A 25233-nucleotide genomic window follows, 5' to 3' on the forward strand; every position below is an offset into this window, starting at 1 on the left:
CCAGAAAAGGTATGATGTATGTTTTATCTATGGAGGTGCCAAAATCAACACCAACCAAAAGATCCTCGTAGGAGCCTTAAGTTTTTTATTGAACATTTTTAAAGACCTTATCCCTGTAAGGTCAAGTATAGATTTAATACACATAAAAATATTGATTAAAGCAGTTTCATTATCAACATAATTTTGCATAATTTCCTCATGAAAATGTCACAATCTAAATCTAAACTTCCTTCTCTTAGGACCAGTCTAACCTTCTGTCATGAGCAAAGCTTCTAAATCTGCTAAAAACAAGAAAAGCTTTAAAAATAAATTAATACGATGTAAAATCAATGGACATCCCTGGCACCAGGGTCCAATTCTCCACTAGGGAAAGATAATTCTGCTGCATGCCAACCTGGAAACACAGTGACACAGTGAACACACAGTGACACATACTATGGAAACACTTGTAACTGTGATATGGTGAGTTAAACTCTGCTACATAAGGACTGCAACACTCTGTAGAGGAGGATCTAGATGGGACTAGACTCTAGGAGATGTGATTAAATAATAAAAATAAATGGTCAGTATGGCGTACACTTGAGCCAGCATTGGTTTTGGGCCCATTTTTAACATATACTTTCTAAATCAGATGGAGAAATGATACCCATCTGTGGTGCTATATAGCCTAGCTTCTTTAAGTGCTTTCTTATTAAAGGGGAATGCACACTGACATCTGTGGAGGCTAATGGCACCACTGTCAACAAGTACCTCATACAACCCAACTTCTTAAAAATTGTTTTAAATAAAACCAATCCAGTCTCCTCTCAGTCACCAATAAAACATAACCACATATCAGGACCTCTGCTGGAAAATGGGTGGGGAGTGAGTCTTTCGTCCCAAGTGAAGGGCTTCAGGTATTTTCTGGTATCTTGGGATCTTGGTCATGAATGAGTGGGATTGATTGGTGCAACACCTGCAGTACTGCAGACTTACTGGACCGCTGCAGCACAGAGGGAGCTGAGCCGGAAGGCAAAGCTTTTGAAGTACTGGTTGATCATGAGTCTAACCCTCAACTATGGTCATGAGCTCTAGACTGAAAGACTCAGATCGCCGTTGAAATGAGATCCCTCAGGAGGATGGCTGGGCTCAGCCTTAGAGATAGGGCGAGGAACTGCCCGTCTTAGATGGTATCTGATCAGGATGCTTTCTGGTCGCCTTCCTGTGGAGGTCTTCTGGGTTATTCCAACTGGGGGACCTCAAGGCAGGTCTAGAGGGATTGTGTCCCCCATCTGGGCTCACCTCTGAATCCCCCGAGAGGAAAACATCTCTGTGGAGATTGATGTCTGGGTTGACTTGCTCTTTTAAGGATAGGGATAAACGAACCTCTTGAAATTATTATGCAAGTGTTTGATAATTTGAAAAGTATTTGACATTTTCTGATCTCTTTTGTTTTCACCCCTTTAGTCAGTGCTTCCTCTTGTGTTCCCCCTCAATACCAGAGAAGTATTTCAGTATTCTGGAGCCCTGTAACCCAAACATTTACCGTAGCTTGTAGGCTTTATATAACTTAACATTTAGCTATTTTTTCCAGGTGCATACAGTCCTTTTTCTGTTTTAGTATTGGTTAATTCAACTTTAAGTTTAAGTGCTAACAAATGATTTCTCCACTTGTGTCCTTAATGATGCTTGTGGTAAATTAACTAAATTAGTGGCTCTGGGACTGCAGGAACATCAGCTGCTGACTCTTACGGGTCCACTCTATTCTAATCAAAATACTTACTCATATTTGATCGCTTTGTTGCACTCTGAGAAAGTGAAGAAAACATTCACAGCCGCCCACTTTTGGCGCCACATTAGTATGCAACAGCTGCTGCGTGGCATCACTGTTTCTCCCTCACAGAGGCTGGAGCGGAGCATCAAAAAGCGACTCAAACACAGATGTACTTGACAGCAGAAGTGAGCGAGGAGAGGTTGGAGAAGCTGGGCCCTGCTTGTCTGATACCTGTCTCCTCCCCGGTTTTACAGTAAATTCAGCTGCCAGAGGTTACACACCTGCTGCGGAGGAAGACAAAGCAGCCGTAAAAGAAGGAGATTTACATATGAGCCTCATCAAATTCAGCAGGCGTGTAACATCATGAGCAGGAGCCTCTTGCAACAATGTGTATTTTTAAATTCCCAACAAATAATGGTGGGATAGTGCTAGATCCTGCCTCTAGATTAAATTCCTCCCCATTTTAAATGGATGTGCTGTATTCATCTCGGATAAACAGCATGATGTGGTCAAAAATAAGTTGGCAAATGGCGGGTGATAAGCGACGTGATCTAAATTTAATGTCTTTGAGCGTGTTGCTGCTTTTGCAGACATAATAGCACCACCAAAACTTTGACCTGAATAACAACAAGCTGTGCATTCCTGCCATTGTAACTTTAGCATAATGGATTTTCCCCATAACTGTTTTAATGGACTCATTTGCACTCAATACAGTCATGATTCATGCTGTTATTGTTTCAACAGTTTTAGGCAGCAGCATCCATGCTGAAAAATATGCTGAACATGAATTAAATATAACAAAAATAATGAGCAGGCAGCCATTGCAACAGCTTTATTTTTATTTTTCCCAACAAATAATGGTGGGATAGTGCAGATAAACCTGCCTCTAGATTAAATTCACACCCCATTTTAAATGGATGTGCTGTATTCATACGGGTATAAACAGCATGATGGTGAATGTTATAAGTTGGCAAATGAGCGGGTGATGAAAGCGCAGCGCTGCCGTGCTTTTCCAGCGTGTTGCTGCTCGGCAGACATAATAGCACCACCAAAACTTTGACCTGAATAACAACAAGCGTGCATTCCTGCCATTGTAACTTTAGCATAATGGATTTTCCCCCCATAACTGTTTTAATGGACTCATTTGCATGCAGAAATGAGTAAATACACTATATGTGCTATCTAAAAATAGCAGTAAATGTAAGACTTTTTGATAAGTGATGTTTTTGAAAATTAATATTAATGAAATAATCGTAACATATTCTAACAAATTGTATCAGATCAATCCTAACATAACAGAGTGCTTAGAGTCCAAGAAAGCCCCCATCCTAAGGATACAATGCAGAGTACGGTATTATAGCTATGATAATGTAACTTATCATCTTTATAATGTCATTCTTGTGTATATATATAATTTATTATAAAATAAAACATATTAATGAAGTGGCATTTGGGGTGATAAATGAGGCTCTAAATCTGCAACCCTGTGGTCCAAATCAAGGTTTATTTCAAATTTTGCTGACTCTTGTATCCTTAAACCTGCACTGTCCAGCCATAACCAAACAGCTGTCCTGGCATTTTTTTTGGCACCCAGATTCTTCCAATTAAGGTTTGTGTCTCATCTATTCATCTGTATAAGTTTAAGGTCAAATTGATAACACTTGTTCAAAAGTTTATGTAAGACTTTTTGATAAGTGTTGTTTTTGAAAATTAATATTAATGAAAGTATCGTAACATATTCTAACATATTGTATCAGCTCAATCCTAACATAACAGAGTGCTTAGAGTCCAAGAAAGCCCCCATCCTAAGGATACAATGCAGTGTACGGTATTATAGCTATGATAATGTAACTTATCATCTTTATAATGTCATTATGTGTATATATATAATGTAATGTTTTGGATCAAAATATTTTGCGCCACTGAGAGCACAACAGAAGACCCCATAAGGATTAAGTCAAGTGGATATTAATAATGATAATAGTAATAATAATAATACATTTTATATAAAAAGCACTTTTAATAAAACTCAAAGACACTGTACAATGCAGAAAAACAATACAGACACTTATAAATGAACATTAAAAGTTTATTGTCAAGTCAAATTGTGTCGTATCATATCCTAATGTATCACATCCTGTTGAAACATATTGAATCTTATATTGTCATGCTGTGTCTCTCACAGTCCAGAAAGAATCCAGCCAAGGTCACAATAGAGCGCATTGTGTAGTATTGCATCATATCTTACAGTATCACATCCTGGGTCTGTTGTGCACCCAGAGTGCACAACAGACCCGCCTAAAGTTGCAATAAAGTGGACTGTGTCGTATCGTATCTTATCGAATCATATCCTTTTGTATTAATTGTGTCTTATGGTATAATATTGTATCATATTATATCCTATTGTGTCATATTGGATTGAACTCGTAGTCCAAGAAAAATCCATCAAGGTTAAGTTAAAGTGAAGTGTATCATAGTTATTGTATTGTATCCTTTTGTATTGTGTTATATCGTATCGTTTTGTATCGTGTCATGCCATGTCGTATCATATCGTTTTGGGTCATGTTGGGTCATATTGTGTTGTTTTGGGTCGGGTCATGTCGTATTGTTTTGTGACATGTCGTAATCGTTTTTTGTCAATTCGTTTCATGTTGTGTCTATCATGTTGTATCATTTCATGTCGCTTTGTGTTGTGTCATGTCATATCGTATCATATTGCATTTTAGTACTTGCAGTCCGAGGAAAATCTGCCCAAATTTAAAATGAAGGGCCTCTTTCTTTCTGATATGTGTTGGACTTTATCCCAGAAATAGACATCTAAGACAATCCACATGTGGCTACAGTGAAGTGTATTATAGTGTATCTGGCATGTCTAGCTGTTTCCTGTTTCCTGCTCTGTATTGTACCATATTGCGCTTGTCATATCTTGTCCTATGGTGTCATATCATAGTGTACAGTATCATAGTGTATTCTATCATTTTCTTAAGTATCATATTTTATTGTATCTTATCATGAAATGTAGTGTAGTATGTTAATGTATGATTAATTAATATCATGTAATACCATAAATATCATCTTGAATACGTCTTCTTAAAGTATAGTACATAGTCAGGCCGAGTCTTATTTTCACTTCTGCCCCATCCCTGGTTTTTAGTGCCCTCCTTGCCCCTTCAGTGATAAAATCTTCCCCTTAAAAATGGGAAACCCTTCAAGCTCGTAAACAGATGGGACAACACTACTGGACATTTGACAACAAAAGTTTTAGTTTAAATTCAAAAGGACCATGACGTAATACAAAGAAACATTTGAAGGACTATACATCCTTAACACTTTACTCTACCCCCCAGTTCCAACAACAGTTGGGACACCTTACCTGAACATACATTTCTGGCATTTCATTTAGTGTTAGCGTTAGCTTTTTCTGGGCATCTACAGACTTTCATCTTCTCAGAGTTGTTGGATAAAGTTGAGAAACTCCTAGTTATTTCTGCTGTGCATTGAAGAACTCTTTGAAATTTTAATGTGATTTTTAAAAAAAAAACAAATCTGCCATCATTATCACATAAACTGCCTAGATGCCTCATGGGAAAAGCAGCCAGCACAGCAAAAGTAACTGAAGGAAGGAAACATAAGGGTTAATCAAGGACCCGAGCGCCTCGTTATAGCCAAGCAAGCAAAAAGGAAATATTTGATATGGAAGTTTGGTTACCATAGGCTGTGAAAAACATGCACGACACAAAGAGGAAATCAGTTTTTCCTTCATTAAAGAGAGCCTTTGTAGATCCGTGTTTTTATCAGGCAGCAGCACTTTGAATTTGAGTCACTGCTGGTGAAAAATGAACAAAGTCAACCGCTTAAGCCCTGTCAGAGGAAGGCTCTGTTTGCTTATCTGCATGTACACGTTTGTTATAGCAAACACCACATGAATTATAGAAACAAACACTTTGCGTGTTTAACTTTGCAGAGGAAGGAAAATAGATTTCCAGCTGTTTGAGTGAAGTCAGAAAGATCACTGCCAAACAAAGCCATTAAAAACAACCACACACTCCTGACAAACACAAACAACCTCTGCCGCTGAACTGCTCGTCTTTTACTGGGGCAGTCTAATTTATTTCAAGAACCGGGAAGATAAAGAACAAATCTGTCCCTTTGGTATGACAAAGGAGGTCAGTGGCACAGATACGCAGTTCATTACTCGCAGGCAGATGGAAGTTTGGAGGGATGATGAAGGGACGGAGGAACAGTGAGTCAACAACTTTTACCAACACAAGTTCAACCACAGGACAGAGCGTCAATATGAGTAGAGTTTCTCTCAATTAGTAACATAAATCATGACTCCATTTTAACGTGTTATTTACTTCCTGTTTGTTCATCATTCATAACAGGTGAATATTTTTAATTCTCCTGTTTAATCTCCTGTTTAAGCCCAGCCAAATCTGTGGGCAGGCCTGCTGATGTGGACGCCGGCTGGAAGTCCATTACATAAACTAAATTATATTTATCCCAAGCTGTCATGTCTATTCAGTGATTGGTACAGAGTCAAACAGCTAATAACATTTGGTAGGAATGAGTTATATTTCCTGTTTTTTAAGTCTAGTTGGCTTAAAGATGCACCTCAAGATGTGACTGAATGATGATCTATCCATATGGGAATTTGTCCTAATTGCTTTATTTCCCTTTTTTCAGGACAGGACCAAAATGTGGAACCCAGTATTTGATCAGTAACAGCAGTGTAAAAAAGCCATGGAATCCAAGGTTAAAAACTCCTAACTCCTAAATCATATGTTTATAAGATACTTAAATGCAGCGGCATACTCACTTTGAAGGAATTCCTCCAGATTAAACTTTTATCAACATCATAAGCACAAGTTAATGACTGCTAATAATGTTAATGAACATATCCTCAGAGGTGAAACCAACATGCAGTTTGCTTCAGTTTTCTGAGCTACAGATTCTCACAGGCTGCAAAACATGACCTGCATTTGGATGATTCTGTTGGAGGGATAGCTTTTAATAGGCTTAGATATCATTTATTTATGCTTCAAAGCGTTTAACCAGAGTCTTATCTATAGCTTTGTAGAAGTAATGGATGATTGCTTAAAGTGTAGAATGATATATTGTTGCTTAAATATTGCAGAATTGTTTGTTTAAAAAGAATGTCTTACTTTTCATTCTTTTATGATAGCATATTTATAATTTAATTTATCAATAGGGAAAAATCTCTTTAATGCAGTTGTCTTAAAGGTACCATATTTAGAATTTTCACTCAGGTCTACTTTAAATCAATATCAGTTACCCATATGTTGTATTTGTTTTGCAATTTATTTCTTGCATTTCCAACAGTTGTCTGCAACATAAGAATTACTGCTGTTCTGTTGCTGTACCTTTTACATATTTTGTATTCCTTAAGCCTGGCACAGACTAAAAGATTTTTAAAATCTTGAACCATTTTTAAAATGCGCGGTAACACAGGTAAGACTTTCATTAACCTACAACCAGTCTCCCCTCCCAAAACTCCAACTTTCAGTGGTTTAATGGGACTTTAGTGCAAACAAGCTAAACGTGGCTAGCTGTTAGCTACATGCTACATCCATTACAGTAGCAATTTTAGTCCGACTTCCCCCCTTCCCTCTTGCCAGTCATTGCCAACTTGTTGCCCCAAATCAACAAGTTGGTCCTATATTTCTGACATCTATCTAACATCATGCTTACTATCGCGTCCATGGCTGTGTTTGTTGTGCTTCCTTCTTCAGTCAGCTTGCATCCTGATTGGCTGTCATTCTGTTTCAAATAGCAATCCACAGAGTGCTTGCTTGGCTGTCCTCAGTGTTCCTCCCACAAAAAGTAATTTCTGATAGTAGATACTGAGCATGTTTAATATTTTTGATATCACATTTGGGGCAGCTCAGATTGTTTTATGAGCACATCAGAGAGGGTAACATCCCTCTTAACTCACACCACAGGAACATCTGTAAAAATTATGTAAAGAGACATCGGTTGATCAGGCCTGTGCTGACTTTGATCTAAAGAGGCAAACTAGCCCAAATTGCCCTGATTATTGCAGTGTTTACCCCCCTTTACTTGGATGGACCATGGTCATCCTTTCTATCGGCTGTGTGTTGTATTACCCAAGTTCCCACTATCCCCGGCCTTGGATCTCCATTATATTGTAGCTTCACTAGAAAGTGTTTTGATGTGTCCACCTCTGTTGCCTACTTCTTGTTGTGAATTAAGGACTGTGTTCAATGAAAAACTGCACTCTATGATGTATTTTAACTGAGCAATAAACCACAAAATGAGGGAGAAAAGCCGTTAAAAGTGGCCGTCTTGATTGATTAATGTTGCAAGGAGCAATGGAGGACATCTATATGTTTTCTTTTCCATTACAAGGTCATATGCCATTGGTGTTTTAATGTGACTCGATTGAATGCAATGTGAGACGAATTTAATAATCTTAGTGAAATGCAGTACACATGTGTGGTCCATGCCATCATTGACATGTATAATCTTTAAATCTCTTTCTCTACAATCCTTCAGAAGTAGTGGAATTACACTTTATGGTAACGCTCCAATTTATCTTTGTTTTTCTTTAATATCAAACCATTATGGTTCAAGGATAAAGAAAAAATGTGTTTACCGCAGTTTCTATTAGATCTGAGATGTATTTTGGTGCTACATCAAAAAATGTCTGCTAAGAATATTGTTCATGTGTGCTACACTACCATAAATTTACACAAGTTTTTTTTCTTCCAGTCTCTTAATTGTGACAGTTCTAAATACAATGTTTACATTTTCTTTCCACAGCTATTTAGTATTGTTTCTTTTTTTATCTTGTACTCTGTAGGAGGAGGTCTTTCGCATTTTACAACACCACACACTCAGACGATTAAATATGCAACACGTATTGCACCTCAGATCTCCTCTAGAGAGTTAAGCTGTTATCCAGTCTGTGTTTGGCAATTAAAAGCCATTAGATCACAATGAAAAAGCAATTTTCAAGTGTTTGTACCTATTCCATATGTAAATCATGGTGCAAGTGCAGTTAATTTACACCAGTGTCCCCTTAAGGCTACTGGTAATTTGCACCCTGTCTTCTTTGTGTGTCCCAGTGCTTTTTGAGAGGGTTAACATAATGGCCATAAAAAGAAGGAGGATGGAGTTAATTGGTGCAAAGAGGGGAGTGTTTCACATTCTCTTTAATGTTGAAGATAGAACAGTTTTCGCCCAACTGCTCTGAAACAAGGCTGGAGTAGAAAGCAGTCACTTTATTAAACCACAAAAAAAGCAGATTTGAATATGTTATTATTTACTAAACAACAGTAAGTTCAAACTGAGTATTCTGATTGGACAGACAGGATTCTGTCTGATCTGTGCTGATATAGAGTACAACATCACTTGGACTTTTGGTGCACAAAATATTTTTGGGCCATTAAAAAAAGTTTCAAAAACAAAATCCCACTGGCTGGGTGTTTTCCCCTGCTCAAACCCTGTAATAAAACAATACACCTAGCATTACTCACCTACTGTTGAAAGCTATTCCCAATCACTCATCTGTTAACAAGCATGTCAGATTTTGATATTTGATGAAAATAGTTGCATATCGTCTGTATATTGCATTAACCTGCAAGTTGTAAATCAATAGAAACCACTGAGTTTTATGTTGTTACAAAGCTGGGTTTGAGGTTTGGTAAGGTTGGTGAGATTAAGGAAGGAAAGGAAGGAAAATAGACTTCGTAAGGTCTTAAAAATGTTCCTGGTTTAAGTTAAATCAACTTGACCTAAGGCTAAAGGAAGGGAACATTTTTGATCTTAATTAAAAAAGGTAAGTGTTTTCAGGAAAGATCTGAGACCGTATTCTTTTTCGCGTAATATTTACCTCTGCCAAGGAGGTTATGTTATCGGGTGGGTTTGTTAGTTAGTTTGTTAGTTTGTTAGCAACATAACTCAAAAGTTATGGACAGATTTTGGTGAAATTTTCAGGAAATGTCAGAAATGAGAATAAGAAATAAGAAAATAAGAAAGAACTGATTAGATTTTGGGAGTGATCCGGATCACTGTCTGGATCCAGGAATTTTCTAAAGGATTCTTTACTATTGGGAGATAGGGCTAATGGGGGAGGTCTGCGCTGTTACACCACTTTACACCAGAAGATGGTGGATATGAGTAACTTCAATCCCAGCAGCACTTTGGGTGTGTTTCTGTTCAAAGTTTTGGAGTTTGTAGAGTTTGAAAGACGCACGCCTGGTCGAGGAGACGAGTTGGAGCATAATGGACAGGTAGACAGCGAATTGTAGCAAGAATACTCACAATGCTGGGAGGAATAGAGGAATATTCAACCTCTACCATGACTTCCAGTCGTCCGGTGAGACCATAGGTGAGACTATCAGTGCATCTGTTGGCACCGGCAGGTAGTGCTTCCACCATGACAGTCTACCCGTAGCGAAGCAATGCTTTGCCTCACCATGTTTCCACCCCACTGGGGAGGGAGTAACCGGCGAATGCCGTGGTGGGGGGCACATTGGGATGGATCCAGGAATTTTTTTTTTCTTCACTATTGGGAGATAAGGCTAATGGCGGAGGTCTGTGTTCTCCGAGTGCTTTTCTAGTTTGTAAATGTAGTCCTATATTGACGTTGCTGCTCTCTGACTCTTGTAATGTTTTTTGATATTGTCGATTAATTCTCTCACCCCTATTGATGAGGAAATTCAAGCTGAACCATTTCTTTATTTCAAGGTCTTGGGCCAAAAAAAAAACAAACAAAAAAAACAGATTGACAGACACAAGCACAATTCTGTTCAGTAAGTACTCCTGAGAGCTTATCCCAGCAAGTTTCTTAAAGCTGAAGAGTCGTATCTTTGCATGATGACCTCACTGCTGTAAACTGAAAAATGTACTGTTCATTTTTCCCTGAATCACTGTACCCTCAACTAAATCTCACACGCCTCTCTCTATTAGAGGACACACATAAAACACTCAGAGGGAGGGCACCAGAAGGTCATATAGAAATGAATGATGATGGATGTTATGACTTTCATACAAGCAAGGAGAGATGCTTCTTGGCAATACCATGGACTAGAGACATGATGGCCATTATAAAGTTGTATCAGTAGCGGTCAGTTGTTTGGTTCTAAGACTTAAAAGTGACATCATTTATAAAGAGGGATTGGAGTTAGCTCAAATTTTAAAGAATTATATTTATTTTTTACCACTTAAAAAATGATCAGTCAAGACGAAAAACATTTCTTAACCAGGAGGTAAACATGCTTGATTCTTGTGTAAAAATAGCCGTTTTGCAATGGGACCTAATGGGGTCTTTCTTTATTTCAAAGTAAGCCTCTAGTGGACACTCTAAGAACTGCAGTATTTGCCCAGCTGTTTTGGCCTCATTTTTAAAACTGAAAGTCGCTGCTTGTATGCAGCTTTGATTCATTTTTGAGACGCTCTATGTGGAGATAGTAAACTGGGAATTTTATCTACAATGCGTAAGTTCACAGCCAACTCACATCTTTTATTTGAAGTTGATACAGTTTTGACTTAAGTTATTGGGTTTTAGGAGAAACAAAACCATCTTTTCGTTCTTTGTCAATCATTTCCTTGAAATCAGACACATGAAAACAACCAATTTAAGGAATGAAATTCAGATCAGATAAAGACAAGAATGTTTTATTTATTTTTTTTAAATAAACAACAACAAGTAAAGGCAGAGTTTTTCAAAGAACACACTTTGAAATGATTATCAAAGAATTAATTAGTCTGGTTGAGATATAATGAGTTTCATTTGAATATAAATGAAAGACTTGTTTTTGATCCTTTCCCAGACAAATAGGCGTATTTGTGCATGTAAACAGACAAAATGAAACACTGCTTTTACTCACAAGTAGCCAACTTTTTCTGCTTTTCCAGCCAAGCTCGGTGCTTCCTCTGCCTTACTGGATGTTTTATAAGACTCCCAGCCCTCTCTGCTTTTTAATAATAATGTGTCACCAAAGGGCACATCTATGATATTAATGACACTAAAGGCGAGACTTCCCTTTGTACGAGTAATTCTCCCTCTTCCTGCCCATAAAAAGCACTTTAATCTCATTCTTAGGTGATGTTCCTTATGGCCTCTTCAGATCAGACATACTGAAGCTGTGACACCACATTTCTGTTAACTGCGTCATTTCAGCCTGTCAGAAACTGGCTGCAAGTGTATGTGAGGAAACTGGTATTATCCAGTTTTATTCTCTTGGTTTAAAAATTGGTGCTGGGATTTCTGCAACCAGTAGAAATGTCCTGAAATTACACGGAATGTGATATTGGAGAAAAATATCAGATTTTTAAGGCATTTTCTGCCTCTGAAAGCCAATTTTGTAAAATCTGACAGTTTATGCAGTAGTTGTTCTTTCTGTCACCAAAACAACTGAACATAATGACACCTAATTTACAGTCATTATTGAATAAACCCTTTTTGGGACATTAAAAAAGACACTAATGTTGCTATTTTTGTTTTAGTTTGAGCCCATTTACCACAAATAGCTTTACGGACCATTTCCCAAAGTATCTTTTAGACCTTTAATATGAGCCCAGCACCAGTAATCAAAGTGTTATTGTCTTTTTGAAGCCTTGAAATGGGAAACAAAGCTCCAATACAGTGAACTCAACTTCTCTTCTTTGAGTCCATTGACATTTTCCAAATACGTTTTCTTTCCCCTTGTAGGTTTTATGGGAAAGTCTATCTAGATACATTGGTTTGGGTTTTTAATCAGTGTAATTCATGGATTTCTAACTCACCATACTTTATATTCCAAAGTCACTTGGACTTCTATGAGTACAGGCTTGTGGCATTTTGCACTGGAACCGACACTGTGAAGCAGAGAGCTTTTATGTTTTCTTCACTTTTTGCTTTAAACAATCTGCAGCCTGATTTTAAATTGCAAGACATCCCCCTGAAGTTTTTAAACCCTCAAATGAAAATCCTTGAGTCATTATTTCTGTATGCAACTGTTTTAGATGATGATTTAGTTAATGGAGCTTCAATAGAGGGCTACAGGGATGACGTATTTGTGTAGGCCAACCTGGAGATTAGCATTGTGCAGGTTTCATCAGTCACAAAGCCTTTTGGTTTCCCATCAAATGGTATGAAATGCTGGTGTTAGAGGTAGTAGAGGGGATCCCACTGGCCTTACTCTGTAATATTTTTGTCAGTATTCATAAAAATTACTCAAATATCATCACTTGCCCTTTGAAACATAACATAAGCTATTTTTTTAACATGAAATGTTGCTCCTCAAACATATACAAAAGAAGAAAATGGTTGGCAAAAATACTTGGGTGGCTATTAATCTACCTGAGTGGCGCAGCTAACCCCTAAATTTCATCAGATGCTTGTTTGGTCTGTCTTAACTTCGTTGCGGCCACAGAACCCAAAGGTTTCAGATTTAGTCAATCATGGTGCGTCCACTCTTCTCCATTACAGCTCCGACAGCCCGGTATGCAGGGCTTTTATTTTTGACAGATGCCAGACCGCTGCACATCAGTTTAGCATGGAGAAGACTGAGTGACTCAGGAAGTTTAGCTGAAACCAAGTTAATATATGTGGTTAAATTTCAGTTGTTGATGCCAGATAAATGCCAAATTGTATTTTACTTTACTTCATCGACCAAGCAGCATTATGGGGTGTAGTTGCCCAAAACCGTCTGCGATACATAGCAGCATGAACCATGTTCTTCTAGCTCATTAGGCCATAATGAATGGATGAATGAAACCTTTAATGCCTTAGGGGAAATTTGTCTTTCACAGAGAGCAAAAACATATGGATCACAAAAGCAAGAGATGCCAACATTAATACAGAGTGTGAAACAAAATTAATAACATCGATCACCTGGGCACGGTTTAGATCAGGGGCCCTTACACAGAGCTAAAGTTCTCAATGCACCCGGTCTCTGCACTGTTAGTTGCATTTCTTCCTTCTCTCTGTCTCCCCATGTTTTCTGTCTCTTTTCAACTTTCCTATCTAAATAAAGGCAAAAACACCCCCCAAAAAATTATCTCAAAATCTGTCACTAAAATATATCATAACCATTAATTAATCAAAATTAAAACATTATGCACTTTTAGTTAATCTACTCTGTGGAGTGCTGGTCACACTGGAAAGACCACTCAATCAGCGACAACCAGTGACCATCAGAGGAAGTGGAGCGGCTCTAGACAAACTGGGTCTTTTACTTCATAACTCTCAAATAGTCGTACTTTAAAAGACCAAAACAAATATCTTCTCTCAGCTATTTGGGTGGCTATAAATCTACTTGAATGACATGACTATCCACTAACTTTTAGGTAGTGGATAGTTGTGCCACCTCTTTTTCAATGATTCTCCAGCAGATGTTAGTTGCTGTTGCTGTTTTTTGTTCTTCAACATGAATCTAACAACCTCATTCCAGAAACCTTTATTAGTGGCTGACTGGTTATTCCAAGTCTCCCTGAACTGTTGTGTCATTTTCATCAGGACCAGTTTTGGAACATTCCCACTGAGATCCAGATGTGCCTTTCAGTAGCAAAAACAGATTTCCAAATTTGGGCTTGAATGTCTAAATTTGAATCCTTCCAAGATGGATGAAGGTGTTAACATGCTCCAGCTCTTCCCTCCAGTTGGATGGAGTTGTCTTTGCTGTTGTTGGCACCCTTTCCTTGGCAGAGTCTTTGTTGATAGTAAGGCTTGTTTTGGCTGATGTTCTGCTAGCATCTTTATTTGCTTTGGTGATATTGTACAATGATTTTTACATAAACACTTTCCCCCGACAGTCAGTGCTTCACATAATGAATATTCCTGCTACTTTATGTGTTGTGCTTTCTTCCCACACAGCTTTGACTGCGATCACACCTAGCAGCAACACTATATGGGTCAACCACTGCCAGCCTTCACCCATCAAACAGATTGAGTCTGCCTGTTTAAATGTGGAAGATCTCTCAGTGTCAAAACACTCCTTTGAAATCTGTTTCGACAGCTTTGGAAAAAAGAAACCCTCCACAGGCAAATCAGCTTGCTTCAGTATTTCATAATTAAAAGTCAGCTAACTTGCATCCATGATTTCTTGCATTGTAATCAAATTAAATGCATAATTTAGCTTGAAACACATTAGATAGTTGGAAGGAATTTCAGCAGCTCAGCTATCAGTAAATGGTCTCAGGTGTATTTGACATCCACATGCTGCTTCAAATCCCAACCTGAGGGTTTAATAGAGATGAATTAAAGTGACGTTGATTTTATAGCGCACAGGCTCTTGGATTTTCTCCAAGCTGATAACAGCGCAGGCTTTACTTTCAACATGTAACAGGCTTTCTTTTAGATGGATTTCTAGGGGAGGGCAGTAAAAGGTAAATCCTCTCTTAGCTTGCTGTGTTTAAACTGTGGTTTTAATACCACGGTGGCAAATGTGGCCTGTTCCCTTTCACATACATGTACAACCTGGGTTCATCTATTTATAGACACTACCTGCAGTGAGGGTTGTATTTCCACTTTAAGCAGGGAATGTCCACTCTTACTTTTAGGTCACAATGTCATTATATTCCTTCTTATCCAAGTCTTAAAAAAAAGCACTTGAGCTGAATGAGACTCATTCTTTCAGGACGCCCTAGCTGGTTCTGTTCTTATATTTGGATGCATTGTTGGAGGAGTGTGATGGGAAGTTTGTTCCAGTCTCTGTTACTACCCCACATAACTCCTGAAGTATATACCCAAGTTGTAGCACCAATTTATAAACCATAAAACAAACTGTGACACAAACTAGCAGTAATCTTGAATTCTAAACCACACATTCTCCTTGTTTGCAGCACTGGCAGGTGATATAGGCAGCAAGCATGCATTCCTCTGCTTCTGTGAACTGATCAAATCACAAAAAAGTGTTGTAAGGGTAAGGGCTCGTCAGACTCCACAGGCTGAAAAATATCTCTTGCATTCATGCATATACAAGGCTTGCATAATTTTTAAAACTAGTAATAATGGGCCACAACATTACTTCATTATGCTCCCCAAACTACCCTAATTCCCGTAATCATCAATTTTTATTTGCTTATAAATGTTCCATATTGATGGAAACAGCCCTTCGTTAACACTCAATCACCAACATTAGAGCCAAAGCAGGAAATAAGACCCTTAAAATCCAGATGGTTGATTGGCATGAAGCACACTGGCTTTGTTTTAAGGCGAGCTTGCAGAACTTTATTGTAATACCATGCATTGAAATTAGGATTTTAAATGAACGAAGTCAAGTCATCTGCATAAAGGCAAAGCCTCACTTCAATTTAGAACATATGCAATAGCATAAGCACCATAAAATGTGTGATATGCTCTTTTTGTGTAGCCTTGCATAATAATGCAACCAATATACCAGTATTAAATGCTGAGTCATGCACCATGATGGCTGTAAATACAGCCACTGCATGCATCTTGATGTGATTTGATTTTCAGCGCCATTCTATTTCAAGTGGTTGCTCCACTGCCCAAAACCCTCTGGGATACATAGCAATGCGGACCAGTCTTGTGGTGCCATTTTTGACTGTTTTTCTAGCTCATTAGGCCATAATGAATAAATGAATGAATGAATAAAACCTTTATTTCCCCTAAGGGAATTTGTCTTGCACTGAGAGCAAAACACATGGATAAAAAAAGGCCAGGGGATGTCAACATCAACACAGCACATGAAACAAAATCAATAAAATACATCATCATCATTTATTAAAGGAAATGTCTTCCTGAGGAATGCTGATCATTGATGACAATACGTGCTGTAGTATAAAGCAATACATATGCATGGTGTGAAATATGTACATTGTTATGTATCTTTGCCTTTTTTCTCTGTTTTTGAATGCTGTTTTGTGCCAAATCGAATGTTTTATAGTTAATAGTATCAAGCTAGCTTGGTTCATACATCAAATGTGTAGAAATAAGTATTTTATGAAATATCTATGGGGTATTTGAATGGCAAATTTTATTTCTGGAACAAGAGATGCTGAAAACATGGACAGGCTCTGTTGAGCTAATCAGTATTAGCTTTTCAAATCATTGCATTACTTTGGAATCTTTTGAAAGACCGGGGGTCCTGAAATGTATTAAAAGTCAGTTAAATCCATCAGGAATGGAAGGAATGTGGCACGTGTAAATCTGCCTCGATCAGGCCGTCCTCACTAACTGAATGACAGTGCAAGAAGCAGACCAGTGAAAGAGGCCACCAAGACACCTATGACTACTCTGAAGGAGTTACATGCTCCAGGAGCTGAGATTGGAAAGACTCTGCACACAACAACTGTTGCCCAGGTTCCTCACCAGTCAAAGCTTCACGGGAGAGTGGCAAAGAGAAAGCCACTGCTGAAGAAAACTCAGTAAATCTGGACTAGAGTTACCAAAAGACATGTGGGAGACTCCATGGTAATGTGGTACAAAGTTCTTTGTTTTGATGAGACCAAAATGTTGGCACCAAACACTGCACATCACAGCAAACACCCCACCCCCAATGTGAAGCATGTTAGTGGCAGCATCATGCTGTGGGGATGCTTCTTGGCAGCGTGTGCTAGAAGGCTTGTAAAGGTAGAGGGTAAAATGAATGTGGCTAAATATAGGAAAATCCTGGAGGACAGTCTTATTCAGCCAAAGCCCAGACTTCAATCTAGAGGAGAATTTGTGGCTGCACTTGAAAAGGGCAGCTTTTGTGGAACAGCAGAAGACAGAAGCTAGCTTATGTTTGATAAAGTCCAAAACAATCCCTACATGCATTGGGTTAGTTACTTGACTTGGCCTGCTTCCACCCAGTAATCTGAATCATGACATAATGCTAAGGTATTACCATGAACTAAGACTATTCAGTTATAGTGCCCTAAAATTAGTACAAAATATGCATCTCTGTTGCTAGTGCAGTGGTTTTGATATCTAAGATAAATGTGCATCTTAAAATGTATGAAAAGGGTCTTGACAGGGTCTTTCTTAGCATCTAATTTAACTTCAGTTTTTTTTGTATAGCGATAGAACCCCTGGTGGTGAAATACTGCTCCCTTTATTTCCTGGAATGCAGATGGACACCTTGACTCCATTAAAGCAGCAGTATTTACACACCTGCCGTATTGTGATCAAAATTTAGGGTCTAAAGCAGAGGAAGGACACTCAGAAGGGTTTGTCTATTTTTTGATTTACCGGCACTATTGTCACAAGACTGCGCTCTCCTTTGGGGGATAAGAACATCAATCTCTTTCTGCCTCTTTCACACTTTCTGTCTGCCTCTTTCTCTCTCACCCTCTCAATCGATGCACGCTTGTTTTTCAGTCCACACTCCTCTCTGGCAGCACTCACCAAAACAGCACCTGTAAAAGCCTGAGAGCTAATGAAGCTTATTTTATAGACCCGACGTTGCTAACCTTATCTTCTTATAAAATCTAATGTAAGTGATTAAATTCATTGCTGCTGTACTTTTCATAGTGGTCACCCAAAGGTTGTAAGAACATGGACAAGATTAGACACAGAATAAATTAGATGCACTTATATCTTTTTTTTTCTAGCTAGCAGAGATAGCAGAAATAACCTAAAGAAATTATATTCAACCTACAAATTATGTCCCTGGCCTTTGCAGCAATCACAGTAATTACAGATTGTGTGTACTGAGGTTGTGTTTTACAGCGACAAATGTCACCCAGATCTCTCACTGAGATAAATGCTACCAGCATGCCTGCTAAAGAAAACTAATTAACTCCCCTACACTACCTATGGCATCTTACCACAGTGGCTTTCTGTGCATCAGATAGAGACGGGAGCAAATTAACGCCTGCTCCCGCTATGCTGGCATCACTGTTTCCATGAATATATTGTAAGAGAAAAATAGCAGGCAGTGTGCTAAGATTAGATTATCTGTCATACATTATATTATTTTAAAAGGCATAAACACATCAAACATGTATTTATTTCCAAGCTGAGAATGATATGGTATCACTTTTTCCATCTTGCATTGTTTGTGTGTCAATGTGTGTCTCAAAGGATGTTTCAAAGCATGGAAGATTTCCATGAATTTCATTTGACAGATCGTAACCCTGGTGCGATGAAGAATGCATTACATTGAATTGAGATCACATATTTTTACTGTGTTTTTAGCTCCAGAAAGCAGAGTTAATGCATAGCATGCCTATTGTGAAGAAATGCAGCGAACACCGTTGGTTTCAGCTGATATTGTAACCTGTTGTATTCACCATTTATAGCTCTTTGGGTGGTGATTTATAACTGCTAAAAAGGCATCATTACCGCCTTCTATAACTTTACTTCCATCTAAAATGCACTTTGGGCCCAGTTCACCCATAGTTTTTTGGTGGTTTTGGTATTTTGCCAGAAATTTCTGGTAAAATTTTCTTCAGGTTGGGCCCTCCAGCAAGAATTGGGGCGGCTTGTAGCTAAGTGCGGAGAAGTTCAAGTATCTTGGTGTCTTGTTCAGGAGTGGGGTAGAATGGACCGTGAGATCCACAGGCAGATTGGTACAGCATCAGCAGTGTACCAGGCCATCAGGGTTGTGTAAGCTGAGCTGGGAGCAAAACTCTCAGTTTTCCAGTTCATCTTCATTCCAACCCTTCCAACCCTATGCTCATGAACTCTTGGTAGTGACCAAAAGAATGAGGACATCACTCTTGCCTCAAAAGGAGCCAGTTGAGATGGTTCAGGCATCTGATCAGGAAGCCTCCTGGTCACCTAGACCAGGGGACCTCAAAGTAGAGCTACTGCCCCTTCATCTTAAAAGGAGTCATTTGAGGTGGTTTGAGCATCCAATTAGGATGCCTCCTTGTTGCTTTACTGTAAAGGTCTTTCAGGTGTGTCGAACTATGAGAAGACCCAGGGGTAGACCAAGGGAGTGCAAAGTGGAGTTGCAGCTCTTTGGTCCTTAAAAGGTGTCAGTTTAGGTGGTTCGGGCATCTAAATAGGATGCCTCCTGGTCATCTCCCTGGGGAGGGCTTCCAGGTGTGTCTAACTAGGAGGAGACCCAGGGGTAGACAGAGGGAGCTGGAAGTAGAGCTGCTGCTACTTCATCTTGAAAGGAGTCAGTTTAGGTGGTTCAGACATCTGATTAGGATGACTCCTGGTTGCCTCCCTTTGGAGGTCTTCCAGGTGTGTCTAACTGGGAGGAGACCCCAGGGTAGACCAAGGCAGCTTGAAGTGGAGCCACAGTTCCCTGGTCCCAAGGGAGTCAGTCGAGATGGTTCAGGCATCTGATTGGGATGCCCCTTGGTTGACTCTTTGGAGGTCACGGCACGTTCAACTGGTAGGAGACCCCAGGGTTGACCAAGGAAGTTCAAAGTAGAGCTGCTGCTCCTTCATCTCAAAAGGAGTCAGTTGAGCTGGGCCAAGCATCTGAGTAGGATACCTCCTGGTCGCTCCCCTTTGGAGGTCTCACCCCAGAGACTGCCAGCTGTAGTCATGATCTACGGTTATCATGTAGTCATAGTTTCCCCTCTCTCTATGTTTCTTCATGTTACTTATGTTTGGTGATTTGTCCATGATCACAGATGCTCCAGCAGCAGAAAATCTACCTATGGATGCAAACAAATCCACAGCAGTCCTGGTACACTTTGAATTACTTTTAATGAAATCGTGTCACAGTGTAGAAAAGTACTTTTACTTCTCCCTCTGGTGCCCATTTTATCATTAAAGAGTAAAAATTTAACCAAACGAGCAGGTTTTTATACATCTTTATGAAGGGAAGCGTCAGCCTTCAGAGGTTATTAATATTATGATACCATACAGAGTGTTGTCACTCACTGCTCAGACAAGCTATCGCTCATTAAAGCTTATTGTCATGCCAGCTCATCATCTCTGTTGCTCTTTTTCACTCACGCAGATATAAACACACTCAGATACAACCACACACAAACAATCACTGCTCTTGTCCCAATCCTGCAGTACAGCATCTCTTCTTCTGCTTCTGTTTGACTGACATAAAACACGCACACTATTATGGATTTTTAATGTTTGACAGTCCCCCACTAATGGTTTTATCCTGTCATGTCTTTGAGCTGGAAACAAGTTCAGGGTTTTTATGATTAAAGATCTATTTCTAGTATGACAATGTATTGCCTCTGTTATGGAAAAACTGATGAACATTACATCACTTAGTGACCTATAAGCCATTCTTTGCCAAGACTTTTAATGATCAAATTTGAATGATCAGATTTATATCCAGGACTTCTGCAGGTCCAGGGTCAGGAATCCATCTTACATCTTACATACAAACTGATTAAAATGTTACATACTTTCCACCCCTGCTGGTGATGGGTCTACAACTGCCTTATGATTAATTACTCTGCCATTTTATACACAAATTAACCATACCCAGAGGATGAGTCCCGCTCACTGTCCTGATCCCCTGAGTCTTCTTCTAATGCCACATTTTGATGTAAATGTTTGAACAATGACTCAATGTATTGCTCTGAAATTTGATGAACACTAACGTCTCCCTCTAGATTCACTATAATAGCATTATAACTGTGATTCGATCCCCTGACTCTTCATCATAAAGTCAGAACTGTAATCAGTCCAATGCTTCAGTTCACCAGTAAATACCTGCAAAACTAATGACATCCCCTTCAGCCTCAGCAGCACTTTGTGTGAAGAGCTAATTAGCAAAAATAAACAGCAAAAAGAGAGCTACTTTGTTGTGCTTGGCTTAAGGACAAGTTCAATGCTTTAAGACAAATTATAAATATGTGGATGGAAATTGGCTTTCCTTGCATTAATCTTTTTAAGACAGGTGCTTTTTTTATGCGGCCACATTTGGTGCTCTGGATTGTCATGGCCATGCAGATCCAGCTAGAAGGACTCCAGTAGATGATGGATAATAAACAAATACAACAATGGATAAAACTAGTTTAAAAGAAGAAGTGATCATACAAACCTTGAGGTTGAAAACAGCGCCAGACTTAATAGGCAAAAAACAAGCCTTAGTATGGTGGCCCCAAGTTGCAAATACAAAACATTTCACTGAATGCATAGAATATTTCAAGAAATATAGAATATATACATATAAATATAACAGAAATGCTTTGTCTTTTTTCAAAATTTTAAAGCATTTTTAATAATACTGCTGTGTTAAGGCATAATTCACCAAAATGCAATCATGGAACAGGGAACTACTAAACTACAATGACCCTGGCACAAAAAAACAAAAAACAAAACTTATGGTAGCCCCAAACGTCAACATCAAAGTGCGAGAAAGACAGTAGATACATCAGGAAAACATTTCTAGAAAGAAACATTTCTTTTTTCTAGTTTAAACTCTTTCAGGATTTTTAAATACTGCAATTTAAAAATAGAATTTATAAAGACGCCAGCATAGAGGAGGTGACTTCCCAGGCAGCATGGTTGAAACAATGTTAAATTGAATACAACTAAATGACATAATTCTATGGTGGCCCTAAGGGTCAAGTTCAAAAAGTATTTAAGTAAGTGAAAAAAATATTGCATGCATGCCAAAAGTATTCCATAAGTAAAAATCCCCAAATCCCAGTTACAGAAATACTGATGAAACACAGTTTTTCACTGAGCAAAAATATTTCACCAATAAAGAAAGCTATTAAATGCTAAATTTGGTTTAAAGAGTGCATATGTGTTAAAGAAAATACCTGTCCCACTGAAATCTCACTAAAACATTTTATAAATAATAATTATACAATCTGTCCCATAATGGCAGCTGATTGCGATAATGCCACACCCACACAGTTGAGACCACTGGACCGCTTTTCAATTCAACATCAGTTAAGTCAAGATACTAATTAGGGATGCACAGGGCTAAACGGTTAAATTTGTTCACCTTGTAAGATTTCCGAGTTTACTAAAGTAATTATCTGTCATTTTTTTATAACCATGGGCTTGAAATCCTGGTCTGTAATGCTCTTTTAAACTGTAACGAACCTCCCACCACTAGAGGCTGCTGTAGCTTCAGTTAAATGATGCTGCCTTCCTGTCTGAGCTCTCCTGGCACTTCACCGGACTTAAACATGAATAGCTTAGCAGTTAGCGTGTAGTAGGAACAGCACAGTAAGACCTTTTTTTTTTTTTTTTTGTGTTAAATGGAAACAAAGCGCTGTGTAGGCCGTCGAGGGCTGAACTCACGTTGAACTTCTCAACTAAAAAGGAACCAAGGCTGGCGGAGCTAGCTGCTTATATTAGCCACGCTCCACAGAGTATATCAGGCTCACTTCTTACCCTCTGACACAATAACCCTGTGATGACTTTGACTGTTTTCTAAGTATTTTCTCCTCTTTAGACTAGCTGTTAAACACAATCTAACTTGGCGTTTAGCCGTAAGGGGAAATAGACGCCTGGGAACAACCCTAACACCAAGCATTATCTTGCTAACAAGGCAATTTTTATGTCTCAACGCCAGAAACATCCTTTGTTTATAAATGCTGCGTCTAAAAAAAGCTTAGATGGATTTTCTGAAAGTGATATCTGAAGGATGCACCTTCTCAAACCTTTACTAACGTCCACTCTGACTCAAGAATAAATCGAGAATATAGGACATCAAAGATAGAGATCACTGGGCCTCATGTTCATCCCTTGTCAGAGGACGTGATATCTCACTAATACTCAGAGATTTTCTTCAAACTTTGCAGAAATCTCCAATTTAAATAAAGGATTAACTGGATACATACTGATATGATATTAAAAACAATCCAAGCTCACTTTCTTGCCCCATCATGGAACAATGCATCATGGAGGCAGGTAACCTAGAGAGAATTCCAGTGACTTTATCAGATAAATGCAAAGCACTTCCATAAAAACAGCCCTTAAACAGCACTGATATTTAGTGTTGCAGTGGATACTAAGGCACATGTTGATCATTTACCTTGAAATTCTAACAAGTGAAAGAATTATGGGGTTAAGCAGAACAAATGTAAGAAACAGAGACGAGGCCATTACAGTTTAATGTGAGCTGTCCTCATGAATCAACCCCTCCTTCCCCACGGTGCAAGGAGTCATGGGAAGGTGGGAGTACTAAGGACTTTTCTCCAGAGGGCTTTTTCTCAGTTTGGCATCCCCAAGGTGAACATCCTATTAACCCCCTCGATGTTTGTGTGGAGACAGATTGGTTCATTTGAGTGCCAATGGAGCAGAAGGCATTTCGGAAAGTTACTCCGACGCTCGCATGCATCTCTTTCTTATCCCTGCACACACTGGAGGACATTAAGGGGTTTTTGTTGGCAGCCTGGCCACTCTAAACAGCTCTAAAAAGGTTTGGTATAGACAGAAAAAGAAGATAATTGGACCTTGCCTCGGATGTAAATCTAAATGAGGAATGGCATTATCGGCACCGTTGATTAAGGACAGTTTGGAGGTCTACTGAAGTCCAAAAAACCTGCAGGTTAGATTAACTTCAGACTTTAAACACCTGTTGGTGTGGGTGTGAGTGTTTACTCTCCAGGGGAAGCAAGTTTTTTGAGATAAGATGGATAAATAAGAAGTTAGTTTGTTCATTTAAAAGGGGTTTTATCAAAGAACTGCTCCAGAACTACAGTACAATGATAAGGGCATCAATTGCAAGTAAACATGATGAAAAATGAATCCCTACACAAGCAAGTAGCCTTTTCTGTGCAGCCAAAGTGTATTATAGCATTTCTATGTAGCATAGAGCTTCATTTAGAGTCATAGAGCTATTATAAACAGATCAATGAACCACACCATCACAACGTGGTTTTTTCTGAATCAATATAACATACACCACACTGTGGCTCTAATTACTCACTACAGCGCCAAAGTCCCAGCTAAAAATAATCTCCAACTAATGCAAAATTCCTCTATATTTTTTAACTGTATAGTAGCCAGCTGCTTCTGAGTTACTCAGCATTTTTTATGAAAATGTATGAGTGACCTGATTTCCGCCGTATGCTTGAACAGATGGGTGCAGAATTTGAGACAGGAAACAGAGAGTCATAGCAGCTTTGAAAGCAACCAGTTATTTTACAGTGGAAGAATTATCACTGCAACAGAGCTACATATATTTTTATTTACGCAAGTTCCACGCTGTCTAAAGAGATACTTTTTCAAAGAGCTGATGAATTATAGTTAGCTATTTGGAAATATATGTCTCACATTTACTGGACATTTACTGTAGTTCTGTGGCTCTGTTTACTAAAAAGAGATGCTTTCAATTTTTCCCACTCATTATTAATGCTTTTAGCTAAAGAGGGAGGGGCATCATATTGGTCTTTGACTACAACCGACCCTACCTAACCTGCAGCTCTCACTTTGGCTTTAGGCCTCTGCTCTGTGGACAGCCCTAAGGGCCAGTCCCATTTCTATCCTTTAACCCATCCCCTTGCCCCTTGAAACAGAGTGGTAAGGGGTAGAGATGAAAACCTTCCCTTAAGATTCCCATGTTGATCTTCTCCATATATTTATACAGTTAATAGCCCTCATTTATAGGTGTGCATTCCTAAAATACAATAAACTCCTATCCCTAGGAGCTAAAGATTGAAAA

At 38.8% G+C, this 25233-nt stretch overlaps 1 long non-coding RNA gene across 1 annotated transcript in view; it reads left to right on the forward strand.

Annotated features, from left to right (window-relative positions):
- Positions 1-6737, forward strand: part of LOC121506440 — a 119589-nt gene extending 112852 nt beyond the window's left edge. Inside the window, exon 5 of the long non-coding RNA XR_005991654.1 lies at positions 6440-6737. This is a non-coding gene — a long non-coding RNA (uncharacterized LOC121506440). The remainder of the gene's footprint in view (positions 1-6439) is intronic.
- The last annotated feature ends 18496 nt before the right edge of the window (positions 6738-25233 follow it).

This window comes from Cheilinus undulatus, linkage group 24 (genome assembly GCF_018320785.1).
Source record: "Cheilinus undulatus linkage group 24, ASM1832078v1, whole genome shotgun sequence".
Classification (NCBI taxonomy): domain Eukaryota; kingdom Metazoa; phylum Chordata; class Actinopteri; order Labriformes; family Labridae; genus Cheilinus; species Cheilinus undulatus.